Source organism: Myotis yumanensis, unplaced genomic scaffold (assembly GCF_028538775.1).
Source record: "Myotis yumanensis isolate MYYU_CA2020_CCGP unplaced genomic scaffold, mMyoYum1.0.hap1 SCAF_15, whole genome shotgun sequence".
NCBI lineage: Eukaryota > Metazoa > Chordata > Mammalia > Chiroptera > Vespertilionidae > Myotis > Myotis yumanensis.
In genome coordinates, this window is record NW_027223766.1 from 4,011,862 (window position 1) to 4,038,924 (window position 27,063).

The 27,063-nt window shown below is 44.7% G+C and overlaps 1 protein-coding gene and 1 pseudogene across 6 annotated transcripts in view; one reads left to right on the top strand and one right to left on the bottom strand.

The window, feature by feature from the left end:
- The window catches only part of RALYL (RALY RNA binding protein like), a 560,777-nt gene that overhangs the window by 432,017 nt on the left and 101,697 nt on the right, over positions 1-27,063 (bottom strand). The gene's annotated exons all lie outside the window — the stretch shown is intronic.
- On the top strand, positions 19,865-24,866 carry LOC138993173 (glycolipid transfer protein-like; annotated as a pseudogene).

The window sequence follows — 27,063 nt, forward strand, 5'->3', positions numbered from 1 at the left end:
AAATGGCATCACACGCCTCTGGGCTGACCTTGGCCCAAGTGCCCCTCAGTCCAGGGTCAACCCGGCCTTCAGATCACGTGTGACCCAACCTGCTTTGGGATGCTCATTCGGTGCTTGGCTTCTGAGCATGTCCCCTCATTATTTGTGAGCACACCTGTGCCTTTAAAAAAGATGTTTATTATATTTTATCTAGAATGTCCAGGCTCTGGTTTTAGAAGGGATAACAGGTTACCAATTTTGACATATCTCTTGAATCATCAACATGAAATTGCTTGGAAACAGCGATGTTCCATAAAAGCATATGGTGCCATCATCGTTGTGCCTATTAGTGAGATTCTAAATCCTGTTCACGGGAAGTCTGACCAGTGAATAGATGATGTGCTAGTTAACATGGGACTGCTTTTCTCATGGAAATATTATCTACATATATAAAAGGCTAATATGCTAAGTGTCTGACCGTTCGACCATTTGACCATTTAACCGTTTGACTGGTAGCTATGATGCACACTGACCACCAGGAGGCAGATGCTCAATGCACAAGCATGGAAACATGGAACAGACTGATGAATCTCAGAGGGAAGGGCTGGGGAGGGTGGGAAGAGATTAACCAAAGATCGTATATGAATACTAGAGGCCTGATGTACGGATTCATGAGCCAGTGGGGTCCCTCAGCCTGGCCTGCGGGGATCAGGCCAAAACTGGCTCTCTCACATCCCCCGAGGGGTTCCAGATTGCAAGAGAGTGCAGGCCAGGCCCACTGGTGCACAAATCCATGCACCGGGCCTCTAGTGTTATATAGAATCCCAAAGTACCAGACAGACCAAAAAGGACTGGCCTCTGCTGGACAACTTGAACACTAGTTTGCTTCTCCACTCAAAAGTTTGTAATACAGGGTGGGGCAAAAGTAGGCTTACAGTTGTTCCTATGGGAAACAATACAATAATTAATAAATAATGATACAAGAATAAACTCCATGTTTCGAGTTAGCACAACTGTAAACCTAATTTTATCCGCCCAGTATGGTGCAGGTTTTCAATAGAAATCTTACTATATTACCTGCCCCAGAGAATGAATAAGGTTAATATTGGCAATGACAATCAATCAGTCCCAATGTGTTTTTTTTCACTCAGGACCACAGCCAATCTCTGCCTGTCAGATAGGATAAAATCTCCTTCCTGACTAACTGATCTTAACATCTTTAGTTCTCTTTGAATAATTTTTATTCGCCATGCTTCCATGTTTCTGTAGAGTCAGATGAATGCCCTCCTATCACGCAGAGAAAATAACACTGTACAGTAAAGGACAAAGGTCTGCACTAAGGTCCCACTCTGTGACCACACTCATCTCTCCGTGACCTTCCTCACAAGATGATTTGAAAGGTTAGTGTTGTAAAATATCCTTCCAAGTTTTATAAAAGTTAGAGGAATGTAATGTGCTTTTATTCTCTAAAAATAATTCATGTTAAAACAACAACAAAGACATGTTTTTCATATGAAGAAGCTTTAACAAATCCAATTTCTTGGTGCTCTCATTTGTTGTTTTAGCTAATGCATAGTTCACTTCTTTTTTTCTTTGAGCTGACTTGAATTGTAATATTATCCAATGGATGGTCTATGTTATGGTACCTGGAGTGATGCTAGAATTTATTAAGCACCTGGTGAGTGCTAGCATTTTTCTATATTACCTTCCCTTAAAAAAAAAACCTTGATGGTAAAACTTAGAGAAAGAGCAAAGAGAACATTCCATGAAAGGTGAGCTGAGTGTCTCTTATTGGCTTTGCAAGGTGTATCATGTGCCTATTTACAAAAGCAAGGAGACTGTCAACGTGATGAAGTACAACTCACAACTCATTAGCATTGAACACAGAAGTATTCCACATCAGAAATGACTGTGGAAATACTCACAATTACTGGCTGCTCAGAAACCATTTCATATGGATAAAAAACATGTCACATTTAATTTATCAGGTGCTTCCTACTGTCATACTCCCCTTTCACTCTATGTACTGAAAAGTTATAAAAACAACCTGAGACTGTCTCTCAATAGCCATGTACAGACATTAAGAATAACACAAATCCATTATCTACCACAATATAATTGTATCGACATGGATGAATAACCTTGTGCAACTCCTTGCACTCAATTCTGAATTAAGCTTTACTTTAAAGATATCTGCATACACAACCTTCAGTATGTCTAGTAGAAAAAATACCATTTCAATAAAAGAAAAAAATCATTGTTGAAGCTGTATTCCTCGAATGAGCAATTATTAGCCCCATTTTTATAGTGGCTACAATGGGAAAGATTAAAAAATACCGAATTAAATTTCTAACAACATTGAAATGAGTCTAATGTGCACTCAGACACTTGTGAAAGTAAAATAGTTACAGCCTAGCTTTCCACTGTGTGTAATTCTGTGATGAGGGCTTCAACTACAAATGTAACATGGTCATCCCTTGGTATCTGAGGGGGAGGAGTTCCAGGACGCCCATGGCAGAGAACAAAATCTGAAGGTGCTCAGGTCCTTATATAAAACGGGTAGTATTTGTTTACAACCTACACACATCCTCCTATATCATTTAAGTACTCTCTAGATCATTTATAATACCTAATACAATAAATACGATGTAAATAGTTATTTTTACTGATTAGGAAATAAGACAAGAAAAAAAGATCTGTACATATCCAGTATAGACACAACTATCTTAGACCTAACTGAACAGCACACATCAACAGCAAGGCAACATTGATTTTGAATATTTTCCATCTGAAGTTGGTTGAACCTGAAGCTGCAGAACCCATGGATAAGAAGAACCTAGTGTGACTGAATTAACACTTTTAAGATGATTGTTGTAACATACTTACTCTACTTTTAAAAGCCCAACAAATGGGCACAGGGTCTGAATAGACACTTCTCCAAAGAGGACATACAGATGGCCAATAGATATTTGAAAAGATGCTTAATGTCACTAATCATTAGTGACAAGCAAATTAAAACCACAATAAGGTATCACCTTACACCTGTCAGAATGGCCATCATTAATAAATCAATAACAAGGGTTGGTGAGGATGTGGAGAAAAGGGAACACTTGTGCACTGCCGGTGGGAATGTAGATTAGTGCAGCCACTGTGGAAAGCATGGAGTTACCTTAAAAAATGAAAAATGGAACTGCCTTGTGACAAAGCAATTCCACTTCTGGGAATTTATCCGAAAAAAAACCAAAACACTAATTCAAAAAAATATATGTACCCCTATGTTCACTGAAGCATTATTTACAATAACCAAGATTTGGAAGCAGCCCAAGTGTCCATCAGTAGATGACTGGATAAAAAAGCTGTGGTACATTTACACAATGGAATACTACTCTACCATAAAAAGGAAGAAAATTTTACCCTTGCATCAGCATGGATGGACCTGGAGAATACTATGCTAAGTGAAATAAGCCAGTCAGTAAAGACAAGTATCATATGATTTCACTCATATGTGGAATTTAATAAATAATCTGAACTACCAAGCAAAATAGAAACAGACTTATAGATAGAGAGCAGGCAGATGGCTCTGGTGGGGTGATAGTGTTGGAGGATGTGTGAAGGAAATGAGCAAAAAAGGAAGAGAGAGAACTCATGGACATGGACAACAGTGTGGTGGTTGTGGGGTGGGGAGATGGAGGTAGAAAGGGGAATAGATGGGATAAATGGTTATGGGAAAAAATAAACTCCAGAAAATAATAAATATTTATTATTATATTAATAAATAATTATTGATCAGACTAAAACAACTACATACACACACATACATAAACACACATACATGCACACATGCACACACACAATTATTTGCAAATATCTAATCTAATAAAAGAGAAACATGAAAATTGACTGCACCTCTGCTATGTCCCAAGCCACGCCCACCAGCCAATCAGAGCGACTATATGCAAATTAACCCAACCAAGATGGCGGCCACCAGCCATGGAGCTGGAACAAGTAGGAGGCTTGGTTGCCCTGGCGATGGAGGAAGCCAAGCTTCCCGCCTGCCCTGGCCGGCTGTGGCCTCCACTCAAGGCAAAAAAGTGTCAATTATAGAAGATAAATAAATCCCAGATACCTGCTTCCAACCAGCCTCCAATGGGAACTTGGGTGGCTGGGGGCCTTGGAAGCCTGCAAACAGCCATCAGCCCCTCACCCAGGCTAGCCACACCCTCATGGGGTGAGGGTCCCTGCTGGGGGGTTTGGCCAGGCTGCAAACAGCCATCAGCCCCTCACCCAGGATGACCACACCCTCATGGGGTGAGGGTCCCTGCTGGGGGGCTTGGCCAGGCTGCAAACAGCCATCAGCCCATCACCCAGGCTGGCCAGGCACCCCAGCAGGACCCCCACCCTGATCCAGGACACCCTTAAGGACAAACCAGCTGGCCCCCACCCATGCACCAGGCCTTTATCCTATATAATAAAAGGGTAATATGCAAACTGACCCTAACAGCAGAAAGACTGGGAATGACTGGTCACTATGACACACACTGACCACCAGGGGGCAGATGCTAGATGCAGGAGCTGTCCCCTGGTGGTCAGTGCGCTCCCACAGGGGGAGCTCTGCTCAGCCACAAGCCAGGCTGCCGGCTGCCAGTACAGCGGTGGTTGTGGGAGCCTCTCCTGTCTCCTCAGCAGCGTTAAGGATGTCTGACTGCAACTTAGGCCTGCTCCCCACTGGCAAGTGGACATCCCCTGAGGGCTCCCTGGCTTCCAGAGAGATGTCTGATTGCCAGCTTGAGCCCAATCCCCTGGGGAGCGGGCCTAAGCCAGCAGGTGGTTATCCCCCGAGGGGTCCCAGACTGCGAGAGGGCACAGGCTGGGCTGAGGGACCCCTCCGAGTGCACAAATTTTTGTGCACCGGGCCTCTAGTCCTATATAATAAAAGCCTAATATGCAAATCAACGGAACAGTGGAACGACTGGTTGCTATGTTGCACACTGATCCCCAGGGGGCAGGCGCTAAATGCAGCAGCTTCCCCCAGCCCACAGGCCCCAGGTCAGCCAAGACAGGTGCCAGCAGAAGCCCCTGATCGCCCTGCAAGTCACCCCACAGATTGGCCCTGATCGCTAGGCAGGCCTATGAACTGTAGCTGTGCACAAATTTCATGCACTGGGCCTCTAGTAAACAAATAAGCAAGCAAACAACCCACACGTAGAGTAAGTCTCAGACTTAATCCATCACATTCGTAGTGGTGCTCCAACTCCTGTCTGGCTGGCCTCTGCAGAGGGGACAGAACTTTCACCTGTGTCCCAGGCACAGGCTTCACAGGTGTGGCTCACAGGTGTGGCTCAGTCCTGGCTCCTAATGGGTGGTCTCACTGTTTTCCCCACCAGTGCCGTTACATTCTGGCTCTTATTTAAATTATTGGCAGAAGCTGTTGAAAACTTGAAAGAGAAATAATTGTTTCCTTAGAGTATCATCTAAAGAAACATACAACTGTCCTAATTACAGATTTGTCTTGTCTTATTTTTAAATGATTGCCCATCCACTCTAAAAAGGTATCTATAAACACCCAGCCTTTCATACTTCAAAAATATCCTATCCTGTCCCTAAAGCATTAGAAAGTAGGATGAAGTTCTTCCCTGGATGAAATAAAACACTGATATCTATTCTTCCATCAAATTTATGCATATTTTCCTTTTCAGCAAAAGGACTTGGTCTTTCAACATCAGGCTATAAGTAAAGAAGAAAGTGAGAAACCTCAAAGAAAGAACAAAGCAGGAAAGGGGCATGGAGCAGCCTGGCTGTGTCTGTGGATGTAGCAGTTCTGCATCGCGATGAACCAGGCCCAGTGGACACAGCGGCCACCCGAGTGCAAAGCATTCAGTGGCCGTGTCCATATGTTACAATCAGTGAGCTACTCAGAAGTCTAACCATCCCTGGACTGAGTACGGGAGAAGGTCTGTGGTCCAGGCGGAGAAGTCACTGGGATGGGGAGCCTGTGAGCAGCAGCTTCCCAGATGCTGTGCATTCTCCCTGCATGTAACATATGCCGCACACCAGACTCTTCCGATCCAGCATCCCTCTGAGTCTTCCTGCCCGTGTACCAGGCTTTCCCATTAGAAACCAAACCTCATGACTGTCTTTCTCTCTAGAAGGACAGGGGCTACAAAGGTTAAGTTAATTGCTTTGGAAGAACGGATCCTCATACTGGGTGCTACACAGGCCTCTCTCTGTCTTGAATTTTACTGAAGCCCCAAAGCAGAGGACATTGCAAAGTGAAATGTTCCACCCCCTCTGTGGGCAGGACAAAGTATTCCCAGAAATGGGTCTTTGGAGACTCAGACCAACGCTCCTTTCCAGGGTACAGGTTACAAGGTAGAAAGGAAGATGTCAAATAAGAATTCACTCTCTCCGTAGGACAACATGCAGAGCCCGGCGCCCCTCGCCTCCAGTCGGGAGAGAGGGGATCCAGTGAGACACTCAGAAGGTTGTGTTGCCCCCTGGAGTTTAGAGAGCACATTGCAGACTCGGAGCCCACACATATTTGAGGACATTCAATGGGCCTGTCTGCTCAGCTGCAGAGGAAGAAGAAGCCTCCCTGTGAGAAACCAGCTTTGCTTTGAAAAGCATCGGGGAAGATGCTGTTCCCTGGGCCAAAAGGAGGCTGCTGGAGCCAGATGGCTTGTTCCAGGTGCAGGAGACATCGGCATGGAGCGACGGAGAGATGGATGTGTTCGGCTTTTTACAAGTTCTTTGAATAGAAAGAGATGAACTCTCTAATTCCACAATTCAACCAGGTTAGAGGACAGCTACCTCCAGTTAAAATGCTGGGTGAGAAGCCCACATTTAACGCAGATCACACTGCTAATTAGAGGACAGTAGAAGGTACACAGGGGCTAATGGCTGCATGATCGATGACACTGGTGTCCAGAATGAAAGCACTTATAGGAGCTTTTACAGGAATGGTCCCATTCATCAACACCGGTTTATTTAAACATACATCTAAAAGAATCTTTCTATTTAGAAAACTTGATTAATGACTTTAACTCTTGAAGAATGACCTAAAATTTTTCTTTCTCAAAATATCAATGCCCCGTTGTATCAACAGCCATTCGAGAGACAATTAATTCTGCAAAAGTGCAGACAGTAAGTCAGACTTCCCATACATATCCAGGGATCTATGCAAATGCATGGATTTAAAGGCAGATGTCCTGTCAAAATGCAAGTGTCTGCAGCTTGACAGGAACCAAATGCAATCAGGAAACCAACCCCCCTCCCCCCAGAATACCAGAAGCTCCCCAGCCACCCACTAGCTGAATAGAGGGAGGTGGAGGAACTCACCTGCCACCTGTCAATAGTTCTCCTGATGATGCAACACAGAAAGGATTTAAAATGTTTAATATGGTGACACAAAGATGCTAAAATCTTTTTTTTTTTTTAAAAAAGATAAAACATAGACTCCTTAGAGCTAGCTTCTCTGGTCAAATTCTAAAAAAAAAAAAAAATCTGCTATTGCGATGTATACTGCACATTACCTATCTCTGAAACTATGCAACCAAAACAACACAACTCTTTCCAAACAGCTACCACAGCCTCCGCTCCCTCATAAGCTGTCTGGTTCATTCTAGAAAGTGAGGCTGAGAGATCCATGCTGGAGCATGTCAGTCAGAACTGTTTCTGGAAATACGGGGTCAGCAAGCCTTTTGGACCAACTCACCTGTATTAAGGACGCGATTACTGTTGACCCAGCCAGATCAGAAAGAGAAGGGCAATCCCTGTGGACTATTATTAGGAAAAGGGGGTGAAGGGGGTGGGCAATCATTGCTCATTACAAAGTCAAAAGGCTCTCTGAGTCCTTCTTAGTATTTTTCCGTTTTAGCTATTTCTAATATGTAGGTATCATTTTCCTTATTAGACTGAGCACTTCCTAAAGATAGACTTTGCTTTTAATTTATCTTTTTAAAATATCATCTCTCATTATTACAGCCCACAGGTCCATCTACAGAAGAGAACAAAGCTGTGTGGATACTATGCAGTGATAAGCATGAACGAACTAACATGTACACTCAACAAGATGCACGGCCACAAATAAGATGTTGAGAGAGAAGCGGAGATAAATGGGAACATATCTATGATATTAAAGGTGAAAGTATGATTATCTTGAGGGGCGGGTAGTGATGGAAAGGGAGCCCCGGGGGCGGGGGGTTTAGGCACTAGTACACAGGTTTACTTTGGAAATATCGTGGTTTGGCTCCAGACCACCACAAAAAATATCACATTAAATTCAGGTCTGAATATTGTGCTAGTGGAGGGTGTTGCCTTCAATCTGTACATAAGCGCCACATCCATGAAGTGCAATAAAGTGAAGTGAGGTAACGCGGCATGTCTGTGTTCTATTTTCTGATCCCGGTGCTGGTTACATGGAGATGTCCTGTTGTGTAAAGTTGAGCCGTGCCTCACCCTTAAAAAAATGAATTGGTTTGTGCACTTTCTGCATGCGTGTTTCACTCCAATAGAAATGTTTTTAAAATCGTGCCATGCCGGGTGTATTTGTGTAGTGTTCATTGTGCCTGACACAGGGCATGCATTTACAGGGGACCACATCGAAGGCACCCACAACCTGGCACTTCCACATGTTATCTCATGGATGCTCAAGAAAGATTGATCGCACAACTGAACCAATGAAGTCAGGTGTCCAACATCAGCACACAGAGGCAAGGCCACCACTGGGTTGTTTGACGTGTGAATTCAGGGGGAAGGGGGAAATGGGGGGTTAAATCAGTAAATGTGAGTAAGATGTAAAGTCCCCTGTCAGACATTGCTCCCAGCATCAATAATAACGTGTTATATGCTTACAGTTGGTTGAAAGGGTGCATCTCATGTTGAATGCTCCTACCACAATTTTTAAAAAGTATTCATTCAGTTAGGCTTGAGACCATTCTCCTGGCAGCGAACAAAAAAAGCAAAAACAATAAAATTAACATAATTACCCAGAGGTAAATGGGTCTGGGCAGCGCTGTGTGCCCCTCTGAAATCTATGAGCATTTCTGATTGCCTCCTCCTCCTGGAAATTTGTTCCTTAGCTCAGGACGGTTCAGTCTGCCTAAGTGACTTGAAAGAACAGGACCGCCGATGTATTTTTAGGGAAATTACCCAGGGACCTTCTGTGAGGTTAATTGTCTGGCTCACTCTGGATCTCAGCTTGGCTTCCAGTCGCCCTCCTCTCCTCCGCTCTTCTCTGAGTCGAGGGATGGCCTCCAGGGACCGTCTTGGCTGCCCTATCTGGGCAAACTTCCCGCAGAGCCTCTGAGCTCCAGGTCCTCCTTCTAAAGGTCACCAGGAAGGCAGACAACAGCCAGCAGTAAAGGGAAGTAGGGAGGAAATTAAAAATAATAAACTTGGAGACATTTTAAGGGGAGATTATTAAAATTTCCCTGCAATGGGCTCCAGCTATGTGCATAGTGATCACAACTTCAGGTAGTGTCATGAACACCAAGCATTTGTGGGATTTCTGCAAACGCTTCAGAAAGATGTGCTGTCCAAGGTCACAGTGTCCTAGAGCCAGCCTGACGTAGCCCCTGCTTCTAAAGGTAGCATTGTTATTGCATCCAAATGATAAGAGGATTTCCATAACATGTGCTGCTGTGGTTTCAGAGTTTCACATATCATAGCTGGATGGGCAAGATGAGATTTTGTTTGGTGGCTCAGGCACACATGCTAAAACCTAACAGATTATTACCAATGATCACTAAATACAGAGTAAGACTGCACTTTATCAGAATGTTCTGTCATTATTGTTTGGTTGTTTACTTTTTCTTTGATTTTTATAGCATCAAACCTCATATGATCCTTTTATTTCCATTTCTCATGCTCCTGCGTGTCTTCTTCCCCTTTGTCCTGTCTTTGCCTTTCAATGGGACTGTACATACTTATAAAATGATGGCCTTGACCCAGACTCAGAAAAGACTTTCATTCCTTTTCATTCCCTTTCATTCCCTTTCTCAAGCAGCTGCTCTCCCCTCCCTTGAGCCTTCTGTATTTTCTTGAGAACCAGACTCTGAAGATACTTAAAAGAAGGAGAAATAAAAGGTATGTGACAGGCAATCAGACCTGTAAGTAAAAAAAAAATGAGATGACACCCCAAGCTGACATTTTAACAAAATGGCCTTCTGTTTTACACACAAAAGTCATCTTTTCTTTACAAGGAAAGGCATTATTTGAAAAAGCCACACTGCCTGCAGCACTAAGAGAAGTTAAATCCCATGAGGCATGGAAGGCAGAGAACCTATAAAAAGTTGATTCCAGATTCCCAAATGCTGGGTGTGGGGTGGTTCAATGCAGAGTTAAATAGCCTCAACTATATTGAGAACTTCAAGACATAGACATGTAATTTCACATGATTTACATAATACCTGTTTACTACAATGCATTCTATTAATTTATAAATTAGCATGACCTGTAAAATTACAATGGAGACTCTGAATCAAGAGAAGATGGAAGCCATGTGTTTGATTACAGGACAGTATGCTTTGTAAGTCAGGACATGTGAAATACATTTTAGAGTTTGTTCAAACACTGTCATTGATGTAGGAAAATAAGACAATGATGAACTGACCAACTCTGCTTTGGACTAAATTTAGTCATACCTAAATTTACTCCGTAACAAACATTTTGGTAGAAAAGTAATTTGCATAGGCTTTTCAGAACTTTCTGAATAAGCTTTTCTTATTCAGAAAGCCTTCCTTCAGCCCTGAAATGGGCTCCAGCTATGTGCATAGTGATCACAACTTCAGGTAGTGAACACCAAGGGCTTATGGGATTTCTGCAGACGGCTTCAGAAAGATGTGCTGTTGGAGGTCATAGTGTCCGAGAGCCAGCCCAATGTAGCTCCTGCTTCTAAAGGTAACATTGTTATTGCATCCAAATGATAAGCAGAATTCCATCACACTGTGCTGCTGTGGTTTCAGAGTTTCACATATCATAGCTGGATGGGACAAGATGAGATTTCTATTGGTGGCTCAGACACACATGCTCTGGGCAACTGAACTAATAGTAAGGAGCGAAGAGAGCTGTTATAAATGCAACGACCCTGAGAAAACAGTAATGAATATTATGGCAATTGGCTGCTTGACTAGGTCCCAATGCATTGTTGATATTAGATCAGTCCCTGAAGAGATGTTTGGTGAATCTGGAAGTGGACCTCACCCTAGTCCTCAGGATGGAGGATCTCACCCTAGTCCCCAGGCTGGAGGATCTCACCCTAGTCCCCAGGATGGAGGATCTCACCCTAGTCATCCGGATGGAGGATCTCACCCTAGTCCTCAGGATGGAGGATCTCACCCTAGTCCTCAGGATGGAGGATCTCACCCTAGTCCTCAGGCTGGAGGATCTCACCCTAGTCCTCAGGATGGAGGATCTCACCCTAGTCCTCAGGATGGAGGATCTCACCCTAGTCCTCAGGATTGAGGATCTCACCCTAGTCCTCAGGATGGAGGATCTCACCCTAGTCCTCAGGATGGAGGATCTCACCCTAGTCCTCAGGATGGAGGATCTCACCCTAGTCCTCAGGCTGGAAGATCTCACCCTAGTCCTCAGGCTGGAGGATCTCACCCTAGTCCTCAGGATGGAGGATCTCACCCTAGTCCTCAGGATGGAGGATCTCACCCTAGTCCTCAGGATTGAGGATCTCACCCTAGTCCTCAGGATGGAGGATCTCACCCTAGTCCTCAGGATGGAGGATCTCACCCTAGTCCTCAGGATGGAGGATCTAACCCCAGCCATCAGAATGTGATAGATCTTACCCTAGCCATCAGGACGTGGTGGGATGTCTTATTTATATTCCCAGGAAATGGAACAGATATACACTGTTCTTATGGTTATAAAGACAGTCAGTGTATTAATTCCTAAATAACAGTCAGCCTAAAATATCAGTGCCTCTTTATTCTTTTCAAGATTAAATATTTATTTTTCACCACACACAATCCCCTCCAAGGCCTTTCTCACCATGCTCAAATCCTTGAACTTGTCCAAATGAACATAATGGTTCATTCAGTTTTAAAGAACTTCTTGAAATTCTTCAAACACATCACCCTGTTGGTACCTTTGGCCAGGCTATATCCTTTCAATAAAAGTTTAAAATGTTGGTCACTACTCATTAGGTTGAATTTATGCCTCAGGACTGAGTCATCATGTGCCCTTTGAAACAATTATGATTGAAGGAAAGAATATGAGAAAGTGAGACTTGGGTAGAACTTTCTAAAATCCAAAAATTATCTTCTAGTTAGAGGAGAATGAACCCTTAAAGAGAGGCAACATCCACAGGCCATAGAGGACAATGTTGTGAAGGAAGAAGAGGGAAGAGTATTGGAAAAGAAAGAAACTATTTTTACTAGTCTTTTAAAGCAGCGAAATGATATCTATTTCATGAATGCACCAACAGAATTTTGCCAACTCCCTGCCAATGGTTGTTTGGTGGTTTCCAGTTTATTCTCAGTACCCACAATGCTGTGATGAGCAGTCTTATGCACGCATCTCTATCCCTTGTTCTACTGTTTCCTGAGCATCAGTTCTTATGTAATTACTAAAATGGCTATGCAAATTGCATAACACTTAAACTGTGGTGTGCATAGCCAAACCCTCTTCCAGGAAGAGTACAAGCTACACAGCCAAACTCTCTTCCAGGAAGACTCAGAACTCTCCTCTGGCACAGAGCAGCTTAGAGAGCTCCTGGCTTCATGGACTCGGGCTACTGCTGGCGCTAACTCGTTCCATCTCCTTTACAGCCAGACAAGTGTGGATGCCAGTATTCCTTATGTTCTCAATATGTGTGTTTGTTTTTTATTCCAACGAGGTGATGCACCTCTTCACATATTTGTTAACCATGTGAATCATCACTGTGAATTGAATATCCACATTTTTACTTAATTTGTATGAAAATATTGATTTTTTAACCAATACAAAAATATATTTTTTATTTTATTTTTTAATTTCTTTATTGATTAAGGTATTACATATGTGTCCTTATCCCTCCATTACCCTCCTACCCCCCTACTCATGCCCTCACCCCCCTGTTGTCTGCGTCCATTGGTTAGGCTTATATGCATGCATACATGTCCTTTATTTCTGATTTTTATGAGTCTTAATTATGAAAAAGTTTTAAGAATAAGTCTTGAGCAGATTCATCCAATATGTTTTCCAACTAAGCAGAATTCTACTGAAAACCGAAAGACCTGAGGCTGCATCTACTGACATCAGATTAGTCCACACCCCCACTCCCCAGCACTAAAGGAGTTCTACAGAATGGCTGTCTTTTAAAATACAAGGACTGATGGGAAATCAAAATATTGTGAGGAATATGGGAGATCGATCAGAATCTGCTTCACGAATAACAGGGCACAGTGATATTTATTGCATCAATAAAGGAGGAAAATATGCGGTGTTTGTTTTACTGAAACTGACCCAGCAATCCCACTTCTGAGAATATATCCTAAGAATTCCAAAACACCAATCAGAAAGAATGCATGCACCCCTATGTTCATAGCAGTGTTATTTACAATAAAACAACCCAAGGAGGATATAATTTTATTTACAACTAGAGGCCCAGTGCACGAAATTCATGCATGGATAGGGCCCCTAGGCCTGGCTGGCGATCAGGACCGATCTGGACCTTCCAGCTGCCAGCCAATGCCTTCCTTCTGGCTGCTGGCCAGGGCCTTCCTTCCCCTGGCTGCTGGCTGCCATAGCATGCAGTCAAACTCCTGGTCGGTCGAACTTCCTAGGGGACAATTTGCATATTAGCCTTTTATTATATAGGACTAGAAGCCTGGTGCACAAATTTGTGCACAGGTGGGGTCCCTCGGCCTGGCCACTTATAGGGTCTGATCCAGGCCAAGGGAGGTTGGCTGGGGGGAGGAGCCATGGGAGGTTCAGTCAGCCAGGGGGAGGGACTGCAGGAGGTTGGCCAGCAGCAGGAGGTTGGCTGTAGGGGTGCACTGACCGCCAGGGGGCAGCACCTGCATTGTGTCTGCCCCCTGGTGGTCAGTGTGCGTCATAGCAACTGGTCAACCGGTTGTTTGGTCGCTTATATATATAGATGATGGTATAGACAAAAATTACACAGGTAACACTAAACCATGAAACCCTATGATAAAAGGAGAATATGTGAGGACAACCTCAGTGCCAGGGTTCATAGCTGAAGGTTGTTCCAGTACACACTGGCCAGGCGAGGCTTGTACCTACAGACCTCTCATCCGAAGTGATGGCTGGTAACATGGGAAAGTAAGCTTACAGAGGACAAAGGTAAAGCATTTGGCAGCAATTATATGAAGTAGAGTGTCTACCAGCTTAGTGGAGACTTAATGAATGATGCTCATTGTGCCCTAATGGTGTATGACAACTTCATGAAGAGCTCTTACAAAGCTTCAAGGTTAACACAATCTGCTGTGACTTGGCTTTGAAAGAAGTCGTTCCTGAAGCTGACACGTCTCCAGGTCTAGGATGCTGAGCTAACTCGGGCAAATGTTCTCTGCCTTCCTCGGGATTTGTCATGGCCCAGCGTTGCTTTGTTCCAACAGCTGCCATTGTGTTGGTATGACCGCAGACACAGCCCCACATTAACATCACTGTGAAAGCTCTGAGAAAGACAGACTTACATTTTAATTAAAATAGCAACCAGAGCTCATCCATTTCTTCAGTGTAAAAGTTTTGGTCCTTAAGCAAACTCTTAGGACCTTTTGGCAAGCTTTGTAGTCCCTGGAATTGCTTCGCCAGAGGCGGTAAACAAAATTATTTATAGTGCATGCTCTCATGATTCTTCCATAGTTTAATCCCCAAGCATAGTCTCTGTTCACAGCAAAACAAAAGAAAAACTATTTTATCAAGATATGCAAAGAATAAGTGAGTGGTTAGTCCACATTCTCCTCAAAGAACCTCCATGCATGTTTCTAAGGCTTTAACACCCCCAAAGAGAAATCATACTGGGCCTCGGGGGCTAGCCACCTTTTTCTGTGAAAGGCCAGAGAGAACGTGCTTTAGGTTTTGTAGACCTTACTGTACCTGTCACACCACACCCCTCTGCCACTGTCCCAGGAAAGTGGCCACAGATATTTAAGGAAATACTTGGTGTCACTGTTTCCTGTAACACTTCACAAAAGCAGGTGGCTGGTAGGATTTGGCCCACGGGCCCTAGTTTGCGGGCCCCTGATCTATGGGATGGAATTCAAACATATAAGGACCTTCACATCCCAACACAAGATACCTCTGTAGGCTCACCTCTTTCCACACTCCCCCATGAGCTCTCCAGCCCAGCCCAACTCAGTTCTGGATATTTTTGTTGTTGTTAATCCTCACCCAAGGACATTTTTCCATTAATTTTTAGACAGAGTATAAGGGGGGTGGAGAGAGAGAAGGAGAGAGATAGAGAGGAAGAGAGAGAGAGAAGCATCGATGTGAGAGAGACTCATGGATTGGTTGTCTCCCATAAGCTCCCCGATCAGGACTAGGGATAGAACCTGCAACTGAGACAAGTGCCCTTAACCAGATTCAAACCTAGACCCTTCAGTCTGCAGGCCAACACTCTAGCCACTGAGCCAAACTGGTTACGGCTGTTCTCTGCATTATACCATTTCATGGCAACACTTATTTCATGAAATATCTCACTACTGTAGGAGAGGAAAATTATTTTTGAATTCTTGGCAGGAAAAAAAATCCCTCTACCCTTCTGGGTTCTTGGCTGAGACTCCTGTAACAAAAGACAGATTCACAAGAGAAAAATAAACAGGTTTATTAACACGTGAACCTCACAGACACATGGGAGGTACTTAGACATCAGTGAATAACCCCTGAGCTGGCTTAGAATCCGGATTCAATACCACCTTAGTAGGGAAGGTGGAGGGGTGTATAGACCTTTTGGGGACAGGAAGTAATTTCAGGGAAGGTGGAGGGGTGCATAGACCTTTTGGGGAAAGGAAGTAATTTCAGGAAAGATGAATGGGCCTTCAGAAGAACAGATGAGATGTCAGGGAGTTTGTGACAAAGTTTGTCTGGGCTGCCTGGTCCTCTAGTCTCTTCTCAGGGACAAGGGTGCCTCTCGCCAGGGAGATGATGAAACTTCGGGGAGGGGCTGCTGACCAGTGGTTCCGTTCCCTGGGAGGCTCTGTCTATACAGAGTGGGAGCTCAGGCAAAGCCTGTCCATGCAGCTGCTGTTGTTCAAGTGTCTACAGCTCAAAATGATCAAGGCACCACGAAGTGGCATATTTTGCGGTGGCATATTCTGCCACCTTTACTACCTCCAATGTCTCAGCCCATTCTTCACCTGGAAAGCTCTAATCACATTAAAATTCACTTACTAATGCCCAACCTCCTCTTCAGTGTTTCTCATCCCACGCCCCCTGCCCCCCGCAAAAAAAAAAAAGCGCTGGGCCATGATGGCCCGGCTCCTGAGCGCACCCAGCATCATTCCCCTAGTCCCCACCCCCATCCCAACCACCACATACAGTCTTCCTGGGAAAGCTTATATTCCATCCACTGTTAAATCCCCAGGGTCTGGCATATGGTGGGAGCTCAACCAAGATTATATATATTTTTTAATATGACTTGAAAAATCTTATTAACGTAGGAGGGAGTGAATGCCAGTTGCCTCCCAGCATCCACGACCACTTTGATCCTCAGTAGCAGACTATTTTCAGTCAAGCTCATGGCTGCCTAGAAACATGACTATGTTTAAAGCCTCACTTCCATATACTCTCTGGCCAATGAAATCAGCACAGAAGCGGCAAATTGTGGGCCACGCCCTTAAGTGGAAAAGACACAGATTTTTATGTGAGGAAAAAAAATGTTTTTTAAACCACTCTCATTTCAGTGTCTACCAGACATGATTACATTTCTACCTCGACTATATAAAAATAAACTTAGTATCTACACTAATAAAAGAGAAACATGGTAATTAGCATACGACCGCTACCCTTCCCATTGGCTAATCAGCATATCCTTATGCAAATTAACTGTCAGCAAAGATGGCAGCCGGCAGCCATGCACTGAAGGGAACAGGGAGGCTTGCTTGCTCCAGTGACTGCGGACTCCAACGTTCCCCGCCTAACTTGCCAGCCTCTCAGCAACTATGTTGCAAATATAGAAGCTAAACAAAACCCCAGAAACCTGCGTTAGTCAGCCAGGCTTCAGCCAGCCGGACAGTAACATTGTATCAAATACAGAAGGAAAAACAAAGGCCAGAAACCGGCTTTCAGCAGCCGCAGCCTCAGAGCTAAAGCTGGCCCAGAATAAAAAAAAAAGAAAAAAAGTAGCAGTTGGGAGCTTCAGTCAACCCACCAGCCTGAAAACAGCCCTCAGCCCCTCAGCCAGACTGGCCAGGCACCCCAGTGGGGACCCCCACCCTGATCCAGGACACCCTTCAGGGCAAGCCAGCCGGCCCCCACCGTGCACCAGGCCTCTATCCTATCCTATATAGTAAAAGGGTAATATGCCTCCCGGCACCGGGATCAGCGTGACAGGGGGCAGCACCCAAACCCCCTGATCGCCCTGTGGCTCTGTGTGTGACAGGGGGCGGGGCCACAACCTCCCTATCTGCCCTGCTCTGTTCGTGACAGGGGAAGGCTCCCCAACCCCCTGATCAGCCCTGCTCTGTGTGTGACAGGGGGCGGTGCCCCAACTCCCCTATCGGCCCTACTCTGTGCATGACAGGGGGGAGCTCCTCAACCCCCTGATGGGCCCTGCTCTGTGCATGACAGGGGGGAGCTCCCCAACCCCCTGATTGACCCTGCTCTGTGTGTGACAGGGTATGGAGCCCCAACCCCCCTGATGGGCCCTGCTCTGTGAGTGACAGGGGGCAGCGCCCCAACCCCCTGATCGGTCCTGCTCTGTGTGTGACAGGGGGTGGCGCTGCAACCTCCCCATCGACCCTGCCTTGAGTGTGACAGGGGGCGGTGCCCCAACCCCCCAATCGGCCCTACCCTGAGCGTGACTGAGGGTGGCATCACAACCTCCCAATCCGGCCTGCTCTGTGCATGACAGGGGGCGGCGCCCCAACTCCCTAATCAGACCTGCTCTGAGCCTGACCAGGGGCTGCACCTAGGGATTGGGTGTGCCCTCTGCCACCCGGGAGCAGGCCTAAGCCAGCAGGTCGTTATCTCCTGAGGGGTCCCAGACTGCGAGAGGGCACAGGCCGGGCTGGGGGACCCTCTAATATTTTATAATTAATATACTTATTGCCATTATTTTGATTTTTAAATGTGTTGTCCCAGCCCTGACCGGTTTGGCTCAGTGGATAGAGCGACAGCCTGTGGACTCAAGGGTCCCGGGTTCGATTCCGGTCAAGGGCATGTACCTTGGTTGCGGGCACATCCCCAGTAAGGCGTGTGCAGGAGGCAGCTGATCGATGTTTCTCTCTCATTGATGTTTCTAACTGTCTATCCCTCTCCCTTCCTCTCTGTAAAAAATCAATAAAATATATTTTTTAAAATAAATAAATGTGTTGTTCCAGAAATATGAATAAATTTATTTATTGGGCTGGTGCATTAATTTAAATATTTCCTTGCTGTTATATTATTTTAAATAACAGACATCTAAATGTTTAAGGCATCAACTAAAGAAATAAAATGTTTGACTGTTTGCCTATTATGCAGATTATTTCTATTAGAAAAAGTCAGGCAATGGGCTGAGTGGAAAGAGAAAGTCCTCTAACTGTGCCTCCCGGGAAAGCAGTGAGCAGGCCAAGCAGGACAGTGGCTGGAGCTGTCACAACAGGAGGGCTGGGTCCACAGAGTACCACACAGACCATAAGAGACACGTCATCTAAAACAGTAAATTAAGGATAAGGATTATAAACACAATTTTCATTGAATTCCAGGCACTACAATTTATGTAAATGGCACCGTAATGTATGTAGTCATTTATAAAATCACTAATATGAAATACATTTAAAAGTTTATAGCAAAGGTTAACTGCTTATTGTTTTTAAATAAATACAGGACAGACCAGCCATCCTTTGGGTTTTTCCCCAAGAGACACAGACAGAAATGACCTGCAGCCTACATGGGATGGTGCTGGCACAGTGAGACTTTGGAAGGCGGAGGCGAGCCATTGAGGTACAACTGAAACAAGTGATGTTCGCTCTAGTTCAGGATCAGAGGTGGGTCAATGAAGAAGACTGGGGAGGAGGGTCAGATTCAGGTTCAAATTCTCCATTGTCAGTTGTCAAGAGGGTGGAGATACATCTGGACCTGAGACTGTCCCCTTGAAGGAGGGCTTACACTCTCCCAGCCCTGGCATGGCCAGTGCAGCTGGCAGGAAGGAATGTCAGACGCCAGAGGCGCTGAGGGCATCAGGGAGCTCCGGGTTCAGGAGAGGGTGTCAGTTAGGAAGAGGGACCTGCAGCCACAGCAGAGCTGTCAGGAGCCCAGGTGATGGCTGAGTTCCCCCAGGAAAGGGGAAACCTAGAATTCAGTGAACAAAAGTGACTAGGACAGCAAGAATGTAATATGGGAGGGTCATCTGGTGACCGAAAGAACACACTCTGCTGGGTGATAATGAAGTGATGCAGGTAGTGTCTGAGCGAGTGGTGCGGCCCTCTATCCTCAAAACAGGGGGAAAAGTGGAGGTGGACCCTCACTGAAAGTCCCACAGATTGTGGACACAGGGAACATGCAGGGAAGTGCACACCCTCCCACAGCTGCAGCACCCTCACGCTGCAGCAGGAACAGCCACTCCAGGGCTGGGCATGGGGGACGTGTACACAGCCTGATCCACGCTTCAGAGTCTGGGCAGCACAGGGAGTCCAGGCTGAGCAAAAAGCAGAAAGGACCTTTGCATGTATGACCGTTCCTGGTGAACGTATATGCCTCCGGGTAATGCAGGAGACACCTGGTAGAGACCACGATGGACAGATACAGCATCCAGTCGGACGCAAAGTGGCCACAAGCCATTTCCCACGTGAGAAACATGCAGAATTTCACCTACACTTGCCGGTGCAGTGGAAAGGAAGCAAGACCTAGACAGGCATCAATGGCTCTAGAATAGGAGTACTAATTAGTGTAAAATCAACACCATTACCAGCCACCAAAAATGGACTTTTAAAAATAAAATGTTTACAAAAAAACGATTTTTTACTGGAAAAATTATAAACAGGGATTTGGAAGATTCCAAAAGGAATGTAATTCATGCAATGAAATTCCACTGAGTTTGTTCTCAATATATTGAGAATTGTACATGTTTCAGGCACTCTTCAAAGGAACTCAATGAGGTTGGTGCTAAACAAAGAAACTGAATCATGGAGTGGTTAGGAAGGGTCACTAGTAAAGAGCTCTACAGTGTGCTGGCACTCGAAGTGCTTCTTGTTTGAAATGTTAACTATGAATAATGTCATCCACAGTCAAGGAAGGAAGGAAGGAAGGAAGGAAGGAAGGAAGGAAGGAAGGAAGGAAGGAAGGAAAGGAGGGAGTGAGAGAGGGAGGGAGGGAAATTAAATACATATGATATAACATTTGATTGATTCAACAGAAAAACAACTGGTTGACTTAATTGAATAGCTCAAACCACCAACCTACTCATCTGAAACCAGGTAGACAATAGAGAGACCTTTTAATTCACCAAAGTACTTGCTTGCTACATAGAATAACATTATTCAAAATCCACACACTATTGCGAACACACACACGTGCGCACTTCAAAATTCACTGCAGCACACTTCTGTGGGTTCAAGTACACTATTAACTCTATTACATGATCCAACTGAATAACACAAGGGACTCAGAAAATATTTATGCAGATGATCACATAACTGCTGCCGTGGCATTCGCATCCCTGAACACCAGCATTCCCACCCTGTGATCGCCAGAACATCGCTGCCCGGACTCACCCGCAGCACTCACCTGTCAGAGGGGATACTTAACATATTAACCCACTAAATACTTGTTTGATGTTGAAGAATGGAAATCAGGATACAGAAAAACTTCCTTTGCTAGTGAGACCCAGGAATTTAGTTTGTAAGGTCACACAAGCAGTCCATGATCTTCCCCAAGTGGTTTATTTGAAGATTTTAATTTCAAACTACATTTCAATTAGGGGAAAGAAGACTTATTTTTTAAAAGAGCTCAGCTCTAAGCCAGGAAATGAAATAATTTTTTGTTCGTTAAAGGACATATATTGTGATCAAAAGAAAACATTACTCACGGTCCCAAGAACAGCCCTTTTTCAGAATTCTAGTTCATCTAAAATGTTCTAACAAACTCTCCTAAATTTAAAGGAACAAGAACATGAAAATGCCCTTTATAGCTAACTTGTTAGATTTGGGATAAATTTATGACACAAAACAGTTATATTATTCATGTGTTGTATGGCAAATGTGCTGCATGGCTTTATATAAAAGTATTTCATTTTATAGGCAATATATTTATGATCTTTCCTAAAACTTGAGGCATATTTTGATATGTTAAATGATTATGAAGGATTATAATTCACCTAAACTTTATTAAAACAACTATTTACAAAATCCCAACTTGGAGGAAACAAAGATGAATGTTATGGTCTTTGCCTTTAAGAATCATGCAATGTATGGTTTTGATTTGAGGGATATGATGTCACAATTTAGAAGGAAAAAGGCTTTCTTACTTTAACCATCTCCTCTATCTAGCTTCTACCCCAATCTTGGACCCATTACTAAAGAATAATTGAAACTCACAACTTTTATTTGCAAAGCCACCAATCTTATTATAAAAGCCTTTTCACTACTTTAAACAGTAGGACATGATGGATGTGGGCTACTTGATTGCAGGGTTCCTGAAGCATTAAGTTAATCTGCAGAGGAAAACAAAATTTATAGCAGAGCAGAGGGAAATCTGAGAGCCAAGAGTGTCGGCTGGGGTCAGGGAGGCTTGTGACTATTAGGGAACCACCTGGAAAAGTGGGACTTCATTACCAGGCACTGGCCACACCACAATGCTTAATGATGGATGCATCCATTCTAGAGTTCAGCCATCCAGCCCAGCCTCATAGCAGGTAACCTTAACCCCATATTTGCAGAGTCAACAAAGTTGAATCTTGGGTGAAGTAGGGTCTCCAGCTTTGCATTTTGGTCCTCTTACCTACAAATGACCAAACTTCTTTGAGTCTCAGTTTCTTCATCTACAAATGATGACAATCAGGTCAGAGAGTGAGAGGATTAAATGAGATACTGTATATAATGAGCTCAGCTCCCAGAACCTGTGGATTTATGAGGTTTACAGTATGGGGTATCTATTGCTACTTATTTTTTTCTTCTCCTGGTTTTCTTCTTTCTTCTCTTATCTCCCAACTATATTTTTTCTTCCTGCTTATATTATTTCCAGGCAAATTTCTTCATCTAACATTTTTTCTTTCTACACTTTGTTCCTGTCCCCTGTGGACCCAGAATGTGATCTATTGTACAGAATGTTATATGTGAGCTTGAGAAGAAGGAGTATTCTGTTATTACTTTATGTAGTATTTTTCAAACGCCAATTAGATCAAGTTAGATGATATGGCCACATCTACTCAGGTCAACTGTATATTTACTGCTTCTCTCTTGATCTCTCCATTCTTGAAGGAGGGTTTTTGAAGACTCAACTGTAACAGGGAGTTCACCTCTTTCTCCTTTGGGTTCTATCAGTTTTTGTGCCGCATATTTTGATGCTCTGTTCTCAGGTTAAAAAAAAAAAAATTAGGATCCTTATGTCTCCTTACAAAGCTGACCCCTTTGTAATTAAGCAGTTTCTGTTTACTTGGTTGATTTTCCTTATTCTGGCATCTGCTTTGTCTGAAAATAGCGATTTCAGCTTTCTTCAGAGCATGGTATAACTTTCCCTTTTTGGCCAAGTCTGTGTCTTGAAGCCCTTTCAGCTACTATATAAAGTGGGAGAAAGTAGATTTACAGCTGTTTGTATGCAAATTAATACAATAATTAATAAGTAAAAATATAAGAATAAACTCTATCTTGTGTGCTCACACCTGTAAAACTACTTTTGCCACCCACTCTATATAATCTATATATATAAAAAGCCAGCAACCCTAATGGTGTCATGACCATAACGACCATTAGACCAGAATCACCACGGCCCCTCGCAGGGCTGGCCCCGCCCCCCAGGGAGCGGTTAGGGGCACCCCTAGGCAACACGATAGGGTGTGAGTTTGATGGGGGAAAGTCAAAGAAATAGGGGGGAAGCTCTTAACACCTTTTGTACTGCTCACTAGCGTTCTCGTGTTTCAAGTGCCATCTGTTAAGGACCACTCACGAGTTTTCTCGTTTTTCATGCGCCATCTGTTATGGACCTTAGATGTCAACACACTGTCTTGTCCACATCGAATGAAGCGATCTCATTGGTGGAAACCGTGCAGGTCAATCTACGAAAAACTATATAATTGCACGAACCCATAAAGCATTGCAGTTACATTGTATTTTGGTCATTCGAATGGTCTTTGTCTTCAAGTTCCTGGCGCTTTTAGAAATGCCCTCTCTCAGAAAAAGGAAGGAAGCCAACGAAACTGATACACTTCCTTTCGTGTTGTTCCATTCTAAGGAAAACGATGAAATGGACAAAAAAAGTAGTGCTGTACCTTATAAACTGTGGACTTTACAATTCATTTAGAGTGTACAACATCCTCAATCCACAAGCAAAAATGAAGTATAAACAGTTTCTGCTATCGGTGGCGAGAGACTGGATAACGGATGACAATAATGAAGGCTCTCCAGAACCAGAGACAAATCTGTCCAGCCCTCCCCCTGGGGGTGCAAGGAGAGCACCTCATAAAGATCCACCCAAAAGGTTGTCAGGTGATATGAAGCAGCATGAACCTACGTGTACTCCAGCGAGTGGAAAGAAAAAATTTCCTACGAGAGTCTGCAGAGTTTGTGCCGCCCATGGATAAAGGAGCGAATCTAGATAGTTATGTAAATTTTGTTTGGTCCCTCTTCATAGAGGAAAATGTTTTATGCAGTACCATACGTTAAAAAAGTACTAGGAACTTTAATTGTTTGTTTTTGTAAATAAAAATATTATAATTATTGAAAAACAACACCTAAAGTGCATTATGATCTGTATTTATGATGATTTAAGTAACATGCAGTTTGCCCAAAAAGGTGCGGACCCTGGCGTATGTCTTAGAGATTTCTATGAGGTACGAAATGTGTTAAGGGTCTGCAGGGTTGGGGTGGTCTGTCCAGAGTAAGTTTGGAGTGTGCTGGGGAAGGAAGAGGAAGATCCGATTAGAAAACGGCATCACCGCCGGCCTTGACCCAGAACTGGTGCTGCTGGCTGAACACCTGCTGAAGCCGCTGCCCTCGGACAAGCAGGTCGAGACTGGGCCCTTCCTGGAGGTGGTGTCCCACCTGCCACCGTTCTTTGATTGCCCTGGGTCCCCAGTGTTTAGTCCCATCAAGGCAGACATAAATGGTAACATCACGAAAATCAAAGCTGTGTACAACACCGACCTGGCCGAGTTCCGGACCCTGCACAACATCCTAGAGGTGGAGAAGGAAATGTATGGAGGAGAGTGGTGCCAAGTGGGGGCCACGCTGGTGCTGACGTGGCTGAAAAGGGGCCTCTGCTTCATACGGGTCTTCCTGCAGAGCATCTGTGACAGGGAGCAGGGCGAGGGCCACCCCAACCTCATCCGCATCAATGCCACCAAGGCCTAGGAGATGGCGCTCAAGAAGTGCCATGGCTGAATTGTGCAGAAGATCTTCCAGGCAGCACTGTGCGCCGCGCCCTACAAGTCCAACTTCCTGAATGCGCTCTCCAAGGGCCAGAACGTGACGGAGGAAGAGTGCCTGGAGAAGGTCCACCTGGAGATGACGTCAACGGCCACCATTGACGTCATCTACGAAATATACACCAAGATGAACGCCGAGCTCAATTACAAAGTGTAGGCGTGCCCAGCAGCTGGCATTCCCAGAAACAGACAAGCCAGAATCACTGTGAAACAAGCTGGCAGGCCACCTTGGCCTGCGTCCTCCAGAGTGGCCTAGATTCTGGCTGGGGTTGCAGGGGACAGCCCTGGTTTCTGAAAAGTCATTTTTGGGGTCTATCCTAACAGAGCAATAAATAACCACCCTACTTCAGAATTACCTTCAATTTCACGGCAGCACAGACCGACTGCCTTCATTTCAGTGTGATAAAAAATCAGTTAATGTTGCTAATAAGTCAAGTCCTACAGTTTTCTGTCCTTGTCCCCCCACGTGGTGCATGAGCCTGGGGGATCCATGTCATACATTTTTAAAATGAGGATCTGGTGCAGTGATGTTTTGGGTCATGTAAGGACCACGAGGAGTCTAATTTGAAATTATACAGGATTTTTCTTTAAAGCAGACTGCTGTGTGCTCTCCTGTGGTTGCACAGCCCAGCGTCACAGCGCTGTCAGTATAGACCTCTCTCTTTCCTACTGTCTTTTTCCAGACAGTTTTTTATAGTTGAAAACAACCAGCAAGGCTTTGATGACCTTGACCAAGGGGACTTTATTTTGAAGCTATCAGGTATGTGTAACTGACCACAGATGACTGAACTTGAATTCTTCTGTGTATTTTCTTCAAGGACAGCCTACCCCACCTAAGAAACTACCTATCATGTGTGTTCTCAGAGGGGAGACCACGAGCCCTCCAGATGCTCAGACCTAAGGAAACAACTCGTTGCTGTAACTGCCCATCCTGGCACTAACAAGAGCTGTATTTTGAAAGTGTTGGGGTGAATAGAGGAACCCCTAAAGAATTCATGTGTGTTAAAAACCCAATGGGGAACAATTGGTGATTTTTATGCAAACACTAAATAATTCTTAAATAAATCTCTACTTTGGAATCACAAAAAAACAAACAAACAAACAAAACACACACACACACACCAAAAACTCACACACACACAAAAACAACAACAAAAACAAAACAACACCCCACACTCATTTTGGAGATAGTGAAGAGCAGTTTGTCCAGATTGTTGAGGGCTCAGAATTAGAGTTTAATTGGGATAGAAATCCTGCTAATAGCACCTGATGCCTGAAATCTGAGCGCTCTACTTTTAGGTTTTCCAGTTTAAGTTTTTGGAGATTGCCTATTAAAACATTCCTGGTTGGAAAGTGTTTGTATAGAAGCCTATAAGTATTAAGTATTTGCTGTGTTTACCATGCTTAGCTCTCTGTAAGGAATATGGAATAATGTTAAATGCATCATGTTCTCAAGAAGCTTGAATTATAAAATAAAAAATAAAGAAAAATATAAATATAAAAAATAAAAAAAGAAGAAGCTTGAGTTTTAGGGGCGAAATCAGACAGGCAGGCAAGCGGTCTGGAACCAGCAGTCTCAGACTGTGAGAGGGATGTCTATGGGATTGGGCATAAACCAGCAGGCGGACATGCCCTGAAAGGTCCTGGATTGTGAGAGGGTGCAGGCTGGGCTGAGAGACCCACCTCCTCCCATGCACAAATTTTGTGCACCAGGCTTCTAGTGTATATATATGAGAGAGAATATATAATACTAGAGGCCCGGTGCATGAAATTTGTGCACTGGAGGGGGAGTGGGTCCCTCAGCCCAGCCTGCACCCTCTCCAATCTGGGACCCATTGAGGGATGTCCGACTGCCCGTTTAGGTAGGATCGGGCCTAAATGAGCAGTCGGACATCCCTCTCACAATCCAGGACTGCTGGCTCCCAACCACTCGCCTGCCTGCCTTCCTGATTGCCCCTAACCACTTCTGCCTGCCAGACTGATCACACTCTAATCATTCCCCTGCCAGCCTGATCTGATGCCTAACTGTTCCACTGCCAGCCCATCGCCCCCAACTGCCCTCCCCTGCTGGCTTGGTCCCACTCAACTGCCCTACCCTGCTGGCCTGGTCACCCCCAACTGCCCAACCCTGCAGGCCTGGTCCTACCCAACTGCCCTCCCCTGCCAGCCTGGTCAACCCCAACTGCCATCCCGGTCACCCCCAACTGCCATCCCCTGCAGGCCTGGTTGCTCCCAACTGCCCTCTCCTGCAGGCCTGGTTGCCCCCAACTGCCCTCCCCTGTAGGCCTGGTCCCCCCAACTACCCTCCCCTGCTGGCCTGATCACGCACAACTGCCCTCCCCTGTAGGCCATCT